Below are 15,368 nucleotides of genomic sequence, written 5' to 3'. Positions count from 1 at the left end.
CAGGCCCATGTCTGTCCAGAACAAAACTTGTATTTCCCACCTACACCAGTTTTGTTTCTATATAAAACAGTATAATCTAGAATTGATTCCCAAAAAGGCTAGCATCTACATTCGGCACGTACAACTTAATGAGACTTATTTCCTGACCGCCTAGCGTCCCAGTAGATATCTACTCTTTGTGTCTACCTTACCCTCTCTCATCTGCAGTGAAACTAGGGCAGCCACATGTAAGTACACCATATGCTTAACTAGAGAAAGCACCAACATGCACTAAATGTTCCCTTTTTTTGCGCAATTTATCTATTTCCACTAGAGGTATGTTCTCATGGGATTACGATTCCTTTTGTTTTCTGGTAATATTGCACCTTGTGCCTTTTTGTGTAGCTATTCGTAGCCTTGACATCATGTGTAACGGTCTTCCATGTATACCTATTGCCACTGACCTGATCCCTACTTTCCATCTCCCTTGGCCAAACATGATGCCCCCGCATGATATCCACACCTGTTATAATCACCTTGGACCTTTCTTTGCCCACAACTCCAGAAAAAAACGCCCCCTTACACACACACACAGACACACAGGCAAGAGGCAACCAACCACAGCATATTCTACAACTCGGGTGCAACTTGTAACAGCATGTCAACAATAGTGCATAGAAAGTAGTCCCATTGTGAGCAGTCCCCTAATAAAGACCTCATGAACTTTATGTTTGTATGCACCTTACTCTTTCCAGCACTAGAATGTAGGCCAGAGCCCTTCGTTCCCAAATTTTCTTGGGGGGGAGAAGTTCAACTCCCCAAACTCCCCCTAGTAGTGGTTGCTCACTGCGCTTGCTCGCTACACGCCATGTGGGAGCTGGTCTCACTTTGTTCTCTCTGATTCACTACTTGTGTCTATTTTTGGTGAGCTCTTAAAGAATGCCTATGGGTACATATGACTGGGTGGGTAACCTGATGTTCTTTAAGGTCATCTACTATTTTCTGTGCTTTGAACATTGATACAATTTGAATATGTAATCAAAAATGTGCTGTAAAATTCACCATTTTGGTCTGTCATTTTCAAAAATTTTCTTGGGGGGAGAACCCCCCCCAAACTCCCCTGATGGCAGTCGGGCTCGCTCGCTACGCACGCTTGCTGCGCGCCAGACGGGGGCTGGTTTGCCAAAATTTGCCAAGGCTGCTTTCAGTTCCCAGTCCGGCCCTGACCCAGACACACTGCCAGCACCAGAAACAGGAGTGTGAGACACAGCCACAGCTCTAGTGACTGACACATGAGCCACAGACCAGACACACTGCCAGCACCAGAAACAAGAGTGTGAGACACAGCCACAGCTCTAGTGACTGACACATGAGCCATAGACCCAGACACACTGCCAGCACCAGAAACAGGAGTGTGAGACACAGCCACAGCTCTAGTGACTGACCCATGAGCCATAGACCCAGACACACTGCCAGCACCAGATACAGGAGTGTGAGACACAGCCACAGATGTAGTGACTGACAAATGAGCCATAGACCCAGACACACTGCCAGCACCAGATACAGGAGGGTGAGACACAGCCACAGCTCTAGTGACTGACACATGAGCCATAGACCCAGAAACAGGAGTGTGAGACACAGCCACAGCTCTAGTGACTGACACATGAGCCATAGACCCAGACACACTGCCAGGACATGTCCCTGTACACTGACCAATAAATACCATGCCAGCATCTGAGACATGAGAGTGTGGGACACACACAGTGGCAGTATCTGAAACAGGAGAGGGCACAACTGACACAGTGCTACTACATGAGGCATGCCAGCGAACAACAGACACAGTGTCACTATCTGACACATGAGAGTGAACTGCAGCTGACCCACTCGGACCACTGAAATGATGAGCCACAGGGCTGTATGGGCCAGGAGGCAGACTGGCTCTGGGAGATGGAGACAGCTGGACTGGAGCGACATTGGGTTGGTCAGGTGTCAATGGTGTGTGTCTACGTTTCTTAGGGATATGTAAGGGCACCCTGGACATGACTGGACTGGTAAGTGATGCGGGCTCATCTGAAACATCACCCATCAAAGGTGGATCATGTGCTGGTGGGGGTCTGTTCTCTGGGGATGTGCTGGACCCTGCTTGACGTTTGCTGTGGCCCTGCCTTCTGCCCTCTGCATCATGGGTAATGGGGGATGCAACAACAGTGTACTCCTTCCTCTGCTTCAGCGGGCTGTGGATGGGAGTGGAGGTATGGGGGGACTCCACCGCTGACACGTGTGTTTTACGTTCCTTCACCAACACCAGGCTCAGGGGACGCAGGGGTGATGTATGCCTGGCCTTGGTGGAGCTCGTGTCCATGGGAGAACCCTTGGCCCTGGGAGGTGCCTTGGCCATGTGAGGTGTCCTGTCTATGGAATGTTCCTTATCCGTGGGCGGTGCTCTGTCCCTGGGAGTTGGCTTGTCCTTTGTAGTGTCCCTGTCCATTGTAGTGTCCCTGTCCTTTGAAGTGTCCTTGTCCTTGGGAGTGTCCCTGGCCTTGGGAAGTGTCCTTTCCTTTGTAGTGTCCTTGTCCTTGTGAGTGTCCCTGGCCTTGGGAGGTGCCCTTTCCTTTGTAGTGTCCTTGTCCTTGGGAGTGTCCCTGGCCTTGGGAGGTGCCCTTTCCTTCTTTGTGTCCTTGTCCTTGGGAGTGTCCCTGGCCTTGGGAGGTGCCCTTTCCTTTGTAGTGTCCTTGGCCTTGGGAGGTGCCCTTTCCTTTGAAGTGTCCTTGTCCTTGGGAGTACCTTTTGAGGGGGCTACCTGTGTCACATGTGAATCCCTGTCCCCCAACACCCCTTGAGGATCCTGTGTGTCAACTCCAGGGTAGCTGATGTCGTGTTCTGTGAAAGATTTCCTTGTCCTAGGGGATGGTGTCTGTGCCCTCCGTGCCCTGCCTTGCTGCCTGTGGCTGCTTCTAGTGCAATACCCAGAAAATGACGCCTGGTCTGAAATGTCACTCTCCCCTGAGACATCAAGTGGTGTGGATGGGGGAACTGAAGTAGAACCTTGTCCATGCGACTGTTGAATGGCTGCAGACACTGTGTTGGATAATGGCTGTACTGTTCTGTGGAGACCTGCAATATCACCATGCATCCCCTCCATGAATGCTACCACCTGCCCCAACTTCCTATCATGGTCTTGGAATGCATTGATCATGTTGGTCTGCCCTACACACAGCTGTCGCAGCAGATCAGCCGCCTCAGCACAAAGGGCACTTTGTGTCACAGGGGCAGGGGCAGCGGTGCCTGCACCGAAGGCCACTCTGCTCCTCCTACTCTGGCGAGCACGAGCAGTACTTGTTGCAGTTGGTGGCAGTGTAGGCACTGTGTGCTGTGTACCGACTGAAGGTGTTGATTGCCCACTCCCTGTGTCTACCAACAGTGCTGACTCACCACCACTGTCTGAAGATGAGGACGATGGTGTCTCCACATGTGAGTCCTCAGGGACAGTTCTGTCCCCCTCTCCGGGGCTGCTCGCTTCAGTCTCAGTCTGCGTGTGTGTGATCTCTGATCCGGATGCATTGCCACCACTCATCTCTGTCGTCTGTGGGTCAGTGCCCTCGGCCAAAGCTGAAAGAGAGAGAAAAGAGGTTTACCTAAGTGCCACACTCACGTACTGAAGGTTACAAAATCACAACTTCCTTTACTGTTAACCAACATGTAGCACCCATCCTGCGCACGAACCACCCCTACCAGACATCCTCATGTCAAAGAACCGGGGGTGCCTGTGAAACATGTACATCACACAAACAGGGCAAGTGCATGCACACCACCACACATGTGATGCCATGGGACCACAGACCTCAACGGCATGTCCTGGGCCCCTGCACTACAATGCAACTGGTATGTCCACCTGGCTGACATGGATGCTAACGCTCACTCCGCTAATGGCACCAACATGCAATTGCTGCACAACATACACACCACGGATGTCACTACTGTGTCTGAGCAGCAATACATGCACGCACTCACAAGTCACAAACACATTCAGTCTGCTTACCACTAGTTTGCTGCTGATCCCCTCTCATCCGGGCGGACAGATCAGGATGCGTCACAGCTATGATACGGTGCATTAGAGGGGTCATGATGCGTCGTGCAAGCCGGGTTGATCTTGGAATCAGTCCCAGTGTCATCTCCCCCACATTCTTGCTGAGCCTGGAGATGTCGTCCCTGCGCTTGTGGCAGTGTGTGTGTCGTCTATTGCACACCCCCACTGCCCGTACATCACGTGCTATGGTCCTCCACACGGCCTTGCGAAGGTGCAGCTTGACCTACCATGATGGGAGACAAGAGGGGAATGTCAGTGGACAGTTGGACATTCACAATGATAGTAGCAACACGTATCTATCAGCAGCCATGCACAGTACAACACATGTGAAGGTCCCACAGCACACCGCCAAGATAGCAGAAGCCAGGAGTCAGTGACCACCTCATGCACACCAACATGTCCCCCACTGCACTTACCACCTGTCCAGGGGCATCGTAGAGCCGTTCATAGTGGCGGAGCACACCGTCCACAAGGACAACCAGCTCCGCTGCGGTGAAGGGACGAGACCGGATCTCTCGCACTCTCGGCATGGCAAGGTCCAGGACTGTGGCACAACAGCAGCAGTTGTTGGATAGCTCAGCAGCAGCAGGTCGAGGTGATGGGTGCAGGCAGCAGTTGTTGGATAGCTCAGCAGCAGCAGGTCGAGGTGATGGGTGCAGGCAGCACTTGTTGGATAGCTCAGCAGCAGCAGGTCGAGGTGATGGGTGCAGGCAGCAGTTGTTGGATAGGTCAGCAGCAGCAGGTCGAGGTGGTGGGCGCAGGCAGCAGTGGCTGGAAGCAGTGAATGTGTGCTGCTGAAATTCACACATTTATAGGGCCCTGAGCTGATATCAGTGGCACACGTCTGCAGCAATTGGTTTTCCCGGGATGCCTCATTCAAAATGAGCCAATGACTGGCCCTGGTGTGGCGGTGCACGGCTTCCGCTATTTTTGAATTCGCTTACGCGCCCCGCGTTACCTGTTTCCATTGGCTACATGTGCAAGGACCGTCACGGTCACACACCAGCAACCGCATGTGCGCGCTACCGCGATGGTGCATCATTTGAAATTAATCACTCACTGGCGTCGCAATGGCGGAGCACGTATTCCGCGGGGGCGGGGCAGGCTAACACATACATTTGAATGTGCAAGTGGAAATGGCAGTTGGTGCCCCCCCCTTACAGTCACTTTGCAGCACCCACCACAGACCGCCGGGCCTGGCCGGTCACCCACCGCCGGGTGCTGGCGGTGGGTGACCGCCCTGTGTATTGATGTCACCCTGGCATGGATGGTCCTGGCCGCTCACCCACCGACGGGTGCTGGCCGCTCACCCACCGCCGGGTGCTGGCCAGTCAGCCACCGCCGGCCCTGGCCACTCACCCACCGCCGGGTGCTGGCGGTGGGTGACCGCCCTGTGTATTGATGTCACCCTGGCATGGATGGCCCTGGCCGCTCACCCACCGCTGGGTGCTGGCTGGTCACCCACCGCCGGGCCTGGCCGGTCACCCACCGCCGGGGGCTGGCGGTGGGTGACCGCCCTGTTTATTGATGTCACTCTGGCATGGATGGCCTTGGCTGCTCACCCACCGCCGGGTGCTAGCCGGTCACCCACCGCTGGGCCTGGCCGGTCACCCACCGCCGGGTGCTGGCGGTGGGTGACCACCCTGTGTATTGATGGCACCCTGGCATGGATGGCCCTGGCCGCTCACCCACCGTCAGCACCCAGCAGTGGGTGACCGGCCAGCACCCGGCGGTGGGTTTACCGGCCAGGGCCGGCGGTGGGTGACCAGCCAGGGCCAGCGGTGGGTGACCGGCCAGCACCCGGCAGCGGGTGACCGGCCAGGGCCGGTGGTGGGTGACCGGCCAGGCCCGGCGGTGGGTGACCGGCTAGCACCCGGCAGTGGGTGACCGGCCAGGGCCGGCGGTGGGTGAGCGGCCAGGGCCATCCATGCCAGGGTGACATCAATACACAGGGCGGTCACCCACCGCTAGCATCCGGCAGTGGGTGACCGGCCAGGGCCGGTGGTGGGTGACCGGCCAGGCCCGGTGGTGGGTGACCGGCCAGCACCCGGCAGTGGGTGAGCAGCCAGGGCCGGCAGTGGGTGAGCGGCCAGTGCCATCCATGCCAGGGTGACATCAATACACAGGGCGGTCACCCACCGCCAGCACCCGGTGGTGGGTGAGTGGCCAGGGCCGGCGGTGGGTGACCGGCCAGCACCCGGCGGTGGTTGACCGGCCAGGCCCGGCGGTGGGTGACCGGACAGGCCTGGCAGTGGGTGACCAGCCAGGCCCGGCGGTGGGTGACCAGCCAGGCCCGGCGGTGGGTGACCGGCCAGGCCCGGCGGTCTGCTGTGGGTGCTGCAATGTGACTGTAAGGGGGGTACCAACGGCCATTTCCACTTGCACATTCAAATGTATGTGTTAGCCTGCTCCGCCCCCGCGTAATGCGTGCTCCGCCATTGCAATGCCAGTGAGTGATGATTTTCAAAAGATGCACCGTCGCGGTAGTGCGCACATGCGTTTAGCGGGGTGTGACCGTGATGGTCCTTGACCATGCAGCATATGTTATGCACAATTGCAGTATCAAGGATCATCTTCTGTGTTGGGGGAAGGCGTACCCGGATGGCGTGTGTACACACACTGCATGTCTCCGCACACATGTAATGTTCATAGTTGTACATGTGTGTCAGGACATGTCCGGAATGCATCAAGAATCATTATGTCAAGTCAATGGCCCGTGTCCACGTGTGTTATTCATGTCCATTTGGTGCATGTGTGGTCATACTATTGACCTTGCCAGTGGTTAACAAAGGCCAGTGATGTGAACCCAAGTTGAGTCAGATGTGCATGGCTATGTATTGACGTCTTAGTTTTGAGGTCACACGTTTATTTATTTTTTTGAAATATATTTTTATTGCAGCATCAGGAATAATCAAGAGCAACAGGCCAACCTATACATTGATGGCCCTCAACATTCAAAATATAGTATCACAACACACAGCCGATTAGCCCACATCCCGGAGGCCGGGCGGCGTATCCATGAATCAGTTCACTGGAGGCACCTCAATGTGCGCCCTGGTCGGGCCATAGGTCGAATACAACACATCGTGACTGCTTTTATCCCAGAACAACCTATTCACCCCACTCCAGCCCGCGCTAGGTCATTCCACCAGTATGTCTCCCAATCTTCATGAATACTTCCCAGGGCCCCCGGTTCCGGGAGGCTGCTGCGGAGCCGGCTAATCACCCCTTCCACGACCCTTTCCCAATGTCCCCCCCTCCCCACCAACTGCTGCTAATGCGGGCTCCAACTTTCCTCTCCTGCTCTAGGGTACCAACCACCAGGAAGTTCTAACATTCGAACAATACCATGGAATCCCGTCCCATATCTAATCAGATTCTTCGCCTCCTGTCAAGTAGTCCCGTAAGGCTTGTACCACCAGCTCCCAGGACCGTGCCAGTTCCAAACATTTCTCGTTACCAGTTCTAGTTGCCTGACGCATCCGTAGCACACTCTCACAGCCCGACCATTTCAGCAACTCATTCTGCCATCGCCGCACAGACGGCCCCTCTCTAGACTTCCAGTGCCAAGTGATTTCCCGCTGTGCCAGTATTAAACCCAACCCAATGAATTTGCTCGTCACCTTGGTCTTTTTAGTGTGCGGGAACCAAAGAAGCAGGCATGCAGCCATGTCAAATTCCACCTCCCGATCCGTAACCGCCTGCAGGACGTCCCCTATCTCAGACCAGTAAGTCCCTAATCTCGGGCACCCCCACAGCATGTGGTCCAGATCCACCGCAGGCACTAGACATCTGGGGCACTCGGCGTCAAGCACCTGAAAGTGTCGACGCAACCTCTCCGGAGTCAAATACGCTCGATGAATAACAAAAAAATGCACCTGTTGAAACCTCGCGTTCCTCGTTCCTTTCCAGGTCCTGTGCAGCACCTGGGCCCATACGGCGTCTGGGATTTGTTTACCTATGCTGGCCTCCCATCGTGATTTCAACTCAACTAAAGGCACCAGTCCCTCGTTCAACATTCTGTTGTGGAGGCAGGTCACCGCCTTGACGGTACCCGCGGCCATCACCACGTATTGGCACGCCATCGTCAGCTCCGGTTCTACCAGTCCAGTTCCCCAATGCCGCTGCATCGCAGCGGTGACCGCCGCATGCAACAGGAAGGTACCATTCGGCAGGCCAAATTGCTCTTGCAAAGTCTGAAATGGGGCCAGCGTCCCGTCCACATAGAGGTCTCCCACCATCTGCAAACCCAGGTCTTCCCACGTTAGCAGTTGGGACCAATCACCGCCATGCGGCAAGGCAGTCAGCATTCCCAGCGGAATCTCCGGAGCATACGGCCGGCGCTTCCCAGCCCTCTTCAGATGCCGAATCCAACACAGTCTAAGCGTCCTCTCCTCCATCGTAAGATCCCTATCAGCCAGTCTCTGCTGCATCACGACTGCCGATAAGACATGCCTCTGAACTCCGATCCCCCGGCCGCTATCAGGCCCCCTAAATTCCCTCGCCACGTTTTGAGTCAGGATCTGGAGCTGCGCCGCCAGATAGTATAACTCAAAGTCGGGGACTGCCATCCCCCCTTCACATTTGGGTCTCATCAAGGTGGTCAGCGCCACTCTCCGGCGACCCTGGCCCCAGAGAAAGCCTGTCACCAACGTCCTCAGTTCCCTAAAGACCCTCTGCGGGATCCATATCGGCAATGTCCTAAAATAATAGAGCAACCGCGGGAGCGCCACCATTTTCAGCAGCGCAACACGACCCAACACTGACAGCGGAAGGGACGCCCAGAATTCCATACTACCCCTCAACGCACGGATGCAGCGCCCCACATTCCCCTCAAGGAGGTCCACTGTGTCATGGTAGATGCGCACTCCGAGATAAACAAAGCAAGAAGGTTCCCACACTACCGGCCTCGTGAGCGGTGGGCAGAGCGCGGTCTTCCGCAACGGAAACACACAGGTCTTAGTCCAGTTCACCCTGAGGCCTGAGAGCTTCCCGAACCTGCTCAACATGTCCACTGCGCCTTCCAACGCCCTCCCAGAGTCTGCTAAGTACAACAACAGGTCGTCGGCATATAACGAGATATAGTGCAAATCAGGGCCCTGTGCTATTCCCTCGTAAAGAACGCCCGATCTAGCCTGCGCCGCTAGCGGTTCCATAGCCAGGGCAAAGAGCAGCGGGGAAAGCGAGCAACCCTGCCTCGTGCCCCTGCCAACCGGATAAACCTGAGAGACCAAGGTCCCCAGCCGTACCCGCGCCCTAGCCGAGGAGTAAAGTACTCTTGTCCAACGCCGGAACCCCTCCCCAACTCCGAACTTCAGCAGCACGCCATCCAGAAAGTCCCATTCCAAGCTGTCAAACGCCTTCTCTATATCAACCGTCAACACCACTGGGCCCTGTTCCGCCTCCGTTGCACTATCTATAACCCCGATCAGCCGACGAACATTCATCGAAGTGTTCCTAGTCGGGATAAAGCCCGCCTGGTCCCCATGTACCAGGGAGGTCATCAGCGGTAGGAGCCTGGTAGCTAGGATACGACTCAGGATCTTGTAATCTACGGTCAGCATAGACAATGGACGATAAGAAGAGACCTCCAATGCATCCTTGCCCGGCTTCAGCAGCGGCACCACCAGCGCCTCCCTCATCGAGTCGGGCAACCGCCCCAATCGTCTCGCTTCCTCAAATACAATCTGCAGCCTGGGTGCTAATACCTCCATAAATTTAGCGTAGAACTCGACCGGCAGGCCATCTACCCCAGGGGTTTTGTTCCGTGCCATATGGGCAATTGCCCCTCTGATTTCCGCCAGGGTGACTGGCCCCCCTAGATCCCGTGCTTCCTCCTCATCCATTAGCGGTAAAGGAATCTGTTCCAGGTACTCCCCTATTTCCGTGACCGTCGCCTCGAGGTGGCTGGCATACAGCCCTGTATAGTAAGCTTGGAAGCGCCCCAGGACCGCTGACTGCGAGTACACCACCTCCCCATCCTCCTGTCGCACACTCAGGACTGGGCACCCCCTAGGGTTCGGATCAGCCAGCTTCGCCAGGAGCGTGCCCACCTTATCCCGCTCCTCATGCACTTTCACAGCATACAATTTGTAATCATAGCACCGCAATCTCTCTGTCTCAGTCGCCACAGTTTCCTTGGCTTGCAACAATCGGTCCTGAATCTCCGGCCTCTCGGGCCTCTGCTGTTCCACCCCTCTCAACACTTCTTCCGCCTTCGCAAGGTCATTCAGCACTGCCCCTCTCACAGTCAGAAACCGCCCCATGCACACCCCTCGCACCACCACTTTCATTGCGTCCCATTCAATCGCCCTAGTCGCTGTCGAGCCAGCATTGTCCTCAAAATAACCGTCTATGCCCTGGCGGACCGTGTCGCAAAACACCGGGTCCTCCAGCGTCTCCGGACGCAGTCGCCACGTAGGGACCGCCGATCTCGCCAACTGCCATTGCATAGAGAGCAACAGGGGGTTATGGTCCGAGATGGTCCTGGACAAATACTCAGAGCCCGTTACCACCCTCGCCAAAGAGTCGCTACACAGCACTGAGTCCAGTCTAACATGCAGGTCATGCAGCGTAGAGAAATAGGAGTAATCTCGAGTTTCGGGGTGTTGCGCCCTCCAGACATCCACCAGGCCCCACTTATCCTGCCAGTCCCGCCTATGGGACGCTAGACGGCGCACAGGGGAGTCAACTAAGGGCGGGTGTGACCTGTCCATCAGCACATCAGTAATGGAGTTAAAATCCCCTGCCAACAGTACGGGGCCTGCCAAATAATACGCCAGTGATCGCGATAAACCCTCGAAGAAACGGGCCTGATCAGCATTGGGGGCATAGATGTTACACAGCACCACCTCCCTTCCATGCAGCCGCCCCTCCACTACCACATAGCGACCCTCTGGATCTATCTTCTGACTCGTAACTTGGAAAGGCGTGCCCGCCCTAATCCAGATCAATACCCCTCTGGCGAATGCCAAATAAGTCGTGCCAAACACCTGACCCCTCCACCTCTTCTGCAACGCTCCACATTCCTGCTGCGTCAGATGCGTCTCCTGTAGCATCGCTATTTGAACACCCCGCCTCACCAGGTAGGCGTGTACCTTGTGGCGCTTCACCATAGTACGAATACCCCGGACATTCCATGTGATACATTTCAGGTTAGGTAACGTCCCCATAGAGCATCAATCTCAACAGTAGCGCACGCCAATATGTGTGACCCGCATTGTAGCAATGGTGCATCCCCTTCAAAACATACGCCCCAACTCCCCCCCACCCCCTCCCCAGGACAGGGCCTAGTAACCCAGCTTCAGCCCCGTTTCAAACCATAAACACCCAACACATCACACTAACCTGTGGTCGACACCACAGAAGACCTTAAGGGTCTATTGAGGGCTATGGAGCCCCTAACCAGGACGACAGAGCAACCACCCCGCGCCCTCCGCCCCACACTGCTAGTGCAGCCCCATACCTGGTAGGCAAATAAAAGTCAGGAACAATCGCCCCTTCAGGCCACCCAGAAGTGATCAGCAGCCATTAGCATCACCCATTAAAGATACCATCCGATGTCTGTGGGGTGACCTCCGGTCCCAGCCCTCCACCCACTTCTGAGTCCTCGTCACCGGATTTCACTCCTTCCTCTTCGGATGCCGAGCCTCTGGAAGCGTCCTCTTGCTGTGACCCCGTTATGCTAGCTGTGGCCGCCAACGCACTCTGTCTATCGGCCAGCATTTGTGCCTCTCGTTCAGCCCGTTGGCGCCTGTTCCTGGAGCGGATACGCTGGGATTTCCTGACCCTGACCGGCTGCTGTCGATCCCTCGTTGGCCTGTGTGCACGATCAGTCCCTGCACGATACAGTTCCAGCCAGGACCATGCTTCATCGGGCGTTTGGAAAAAATGAGTCCTGTCATCAACTATTACCCGTAGCTTGGCCGGAAAAAGCAAGGAGTATTGGATTCCTTCTTCTCTGAGCTCCTTCTTCACCGACAGGAAGGAAGCCCTGCCCCTCTGCACTTCCTGCGTGTAATCCGGAAAAATCGTCACCTTACTGTTATCCACCTGGAAGGGCCCCAGGGACCTTGCCCGCTGGATCAGCAGATCCCGGTCTTTATAGTGCAGCAGTTTGACCACCATCGGTCGGGGCGGTCTGCCCTCCAGGGGCGGCTTGGCGGGCACCCGGTGCGCCCGTTCCAGCGAGAAAAAGGGGGACAGGCCCTCCGGCGCCACCACCGTTCGAAACCAGTCCTCCATGTAGGACACTGCGTCACCTTTCTCAATCTTCTCCGGAAGCCCCACCACCCGCACGTTGTTCCGCCGATTACGTCCTTCCGCGTCTTCTGCCCGCCGCTCCAAGGTCGCCACTCTACGAAGAACGTCCTCGGTAACCACTGCCGGTTTCAGCTCCTGGAGCAGTTGCTCGTTGATTTTCACTCTGTCCGAGAGCTTGGCGTGGTCCGCCCTCAGTAGGCCGAGCCCCGTCGCCACCTGTGCTATGTCCTGGTGTAGTTCGTCCTTTCTGGCAGTGATCGCGGCCAAGATAGCATCAAGGCGGAGATTCAGACGTTGTTCCTGTGGTGACGGCCCTGCCGTGACATTGCCCTCCACGTCCTCAGATCCCATGCCTCCACGCTCAGGCAGCGCCACCACGCCATTTCCCTGCGCGGCCATCTTGAGCAAGCAGTTCCCACTGAAGACAGCCTATGGCGGCGGTCCCTCCGGACAGTTCGGTCTAAGGCTCACCCCGTGACGGCCAACGGTATATCCGGAGGAGCGGTACTCTCCAATGTCCTGCACAAACACAACCACGCTGGGCCAGCTTCCCCTCCACCACTCTCAGCCGGTAGCCTCCAGTCCAGAGGTGTAGGCCCCTCAACAATCACAGTGCGCCACAGGGCCAGGGAGGACTCGCCCTCCCGCGATGGCGGCAGCCAGAAGCTCGTGTCCCCGGGCAGGCCCAGCCAGCTGCCCCCTCCGAGCCTGCGTTCCTCAGCCCACCTCCCGCCTCTGGAGAGGGTCGGCCGCGATCAGCGGGCGGCGCCACCCAGATTCTTCAAGTGGGGACAGGCAGTCGTTGGCGCAAAAGAGCACTCCCCTGGCAAGCCCTGGGTTGATCGTGGGAGCTCGCCCCAGGCCCCACTGCAGATCCCTCTAGTCCCCGCCGGGTAGCGTTCTTACCCCCAGACTCCCAGCATAGAGTCACTCGGAGCAGTTCACAATGTCCAGACCAGGGCCACAGAACGCAGGCCACCGCTGCTCCAGCACTCGTTGGGGCCGAAATATCAATGCGCAGGCCCAGCGCACCCCTGCCGGCCCCCGGGCGTGCCCTGCTGCAGCGATCAGACCGCCAGCCGCCACTCGGCCAATCCGCCCCTCGGGACGCCCAGGCGCCGTAGGCAGCTTCCACTGCAGCACTCCGTTACTCCTTGCCTCCCGCTGCGCCTCTTCTGCCTCCGCTGCGGCTGTCTTAACGGCCCGGCGGCCCTTCGCTCCAGCCGCGCCCTGCCCGCCCAGCGCAAGCCGGGGCCCAGCTCTCCAGCCGGCCGGGAAATCAGGGGGGGGGAGGGGCGCCACCCACCTCCGCTTGCCGCTACGAATTCCGCTACTGCTCCGGCCCGCACCAGTAGTCCGCCTCCCGGCTCACCGCCTCGCCTCGGAGCAGCCCTCTAGGTGCCTTCCTTCAGTCCGGGCCTCCTCACAGCGCAGCTCTCGGCGCTTTCACTTATTTGGCGCCGCCATCTTGCCGTCTTGGTCCGGCCAGACCGGGCCAGTCTCCAGGTCCGCTCACACTCGGCGACCAGGGGCCAGTCGGGGTCCAGACGCAGCCCACCACGTCAGTGACCCTCCAGGACCTCAATGTCCGCCGTCAGGTGACCAGGGGCTCGGGTACACAGGAGAAAGTACGGGGCTTGGCGCGGAGCAACTCGCTCACGCAGCCATCCCGGTCGGCGCTTAAGCCACGCCCCCCCGTCACACGTTTATATATGTACACATCTACACAGTACATCAAGGCTGTGTACCCACATTCAGAAGCTGTTGTGAGTGTGTGGTTTGAGTGTGCAAGTAGCAATGATGGGGTATACATGCATTCTGTGTATGCGTATGTGTGTCGCCTGTTGTATGCCCATGCATGTCATGTGAGGATGCCCAGCATTGTAGGTGGGGTCATGGGTGCATGAAGACAAGGAGGGTGTGTTCCATGTTCGTGTTGTGTATGCACGTCCATGTGTGTCTGTGGGGACGCTTGTCCTGACTTTGGCCCTCAGTCATGTGATGTTGGCTGTTCTTTCAACATGTGTACACGTTACATTGGACATGTTTGCACACAGGATGTTGTTTGTGGGTGAACATTGTGTGTGTAGTTAGCTGTAGTGCCTTATATTTCGGTCACGTCACACATACAATCAGTGTCTGCAACATGTATTATTTGTATTGTGTTGGTCAAGATGTCATAGTGTGGCACCGCTGTGCGTTGTTGGTCATTTGACATCTGCTCCCATCTACTCCCACACAGGAGGGCTTCAAATGTGCATCGACCATACACTGTGCTGGAGGACATGGTTGACGAGGAGGTGATCCGCAAATTCCGGCTTGACTGACGGAGATTGCAGGACCTTGTAGGCCAATAGGCACCTCATCTGCAGCCACGCAGGACATATCCAGGAGCTATTACACCCACAGCAAAGGTGATGGCGGCACTTCACTTCTTCGCAACAGGCACTTTCCAGTACACAGTTGGTCATGCCGGGGGGATGTCCCAATCCATGTTCACCATGGTACTGCGAGATGTGCTGGATGCCATGATGCAATACAAGGATGATTACATCCATTTCCCACGTCCGGCAGAGCTGGCTGCAGTGAAAGGTGACTTCTATGCCCTGGGCCAGATCCCACACGTAGTGGGCTCCATTGATGGCACACATATTGGTCTCATTCCACCCCAGGCACGTGAACCCGTCTATCGCAATCGGAAGCACTACCATTCTATTAACGTGCAAGTGGTGTGCCTGGCTGACAACATCATCTCCCATGTGTGTGCCAGATTTCCCGGGTCCGCACATGACTCCTACATCCTGCGGAGCAGCATTGTCCCCCTAACTGATGGCTAATCTGCGTCAAGAACGTGCGTGGCTTGTAGGTGAGTGTGCTGTGAGGACTACTGTGTTGTATGTGTGCCATGCTGTTCCCACCAATCCTGGTAATGAAGTATGTGTCTGTCATCCCCCCACCTAGGCGACTCTGCGTACCCAAACCACCCGTGGCTGCTGAGCCCCATACGGAATCCAACTACCCCTGGTGAAATGCGTTATAA

The sequence above is a fragment of the Lissotriton helveticus genome, chromosome 2_1 (assembly GCF_964261635.1).
Source record: "Lissotriton helveticus chromosome 2_1, aLisHel1.1, whole genome shotgun sequence".
Lineage (NCBI taxonomy): Eukaryota > Metazoa > Chordata > Amphibia > Caudata > Salamandridae > Lissotriton > Lissotriton helveticus.
Note: the sequence above shows the minus strand (reverse complement) of the source record.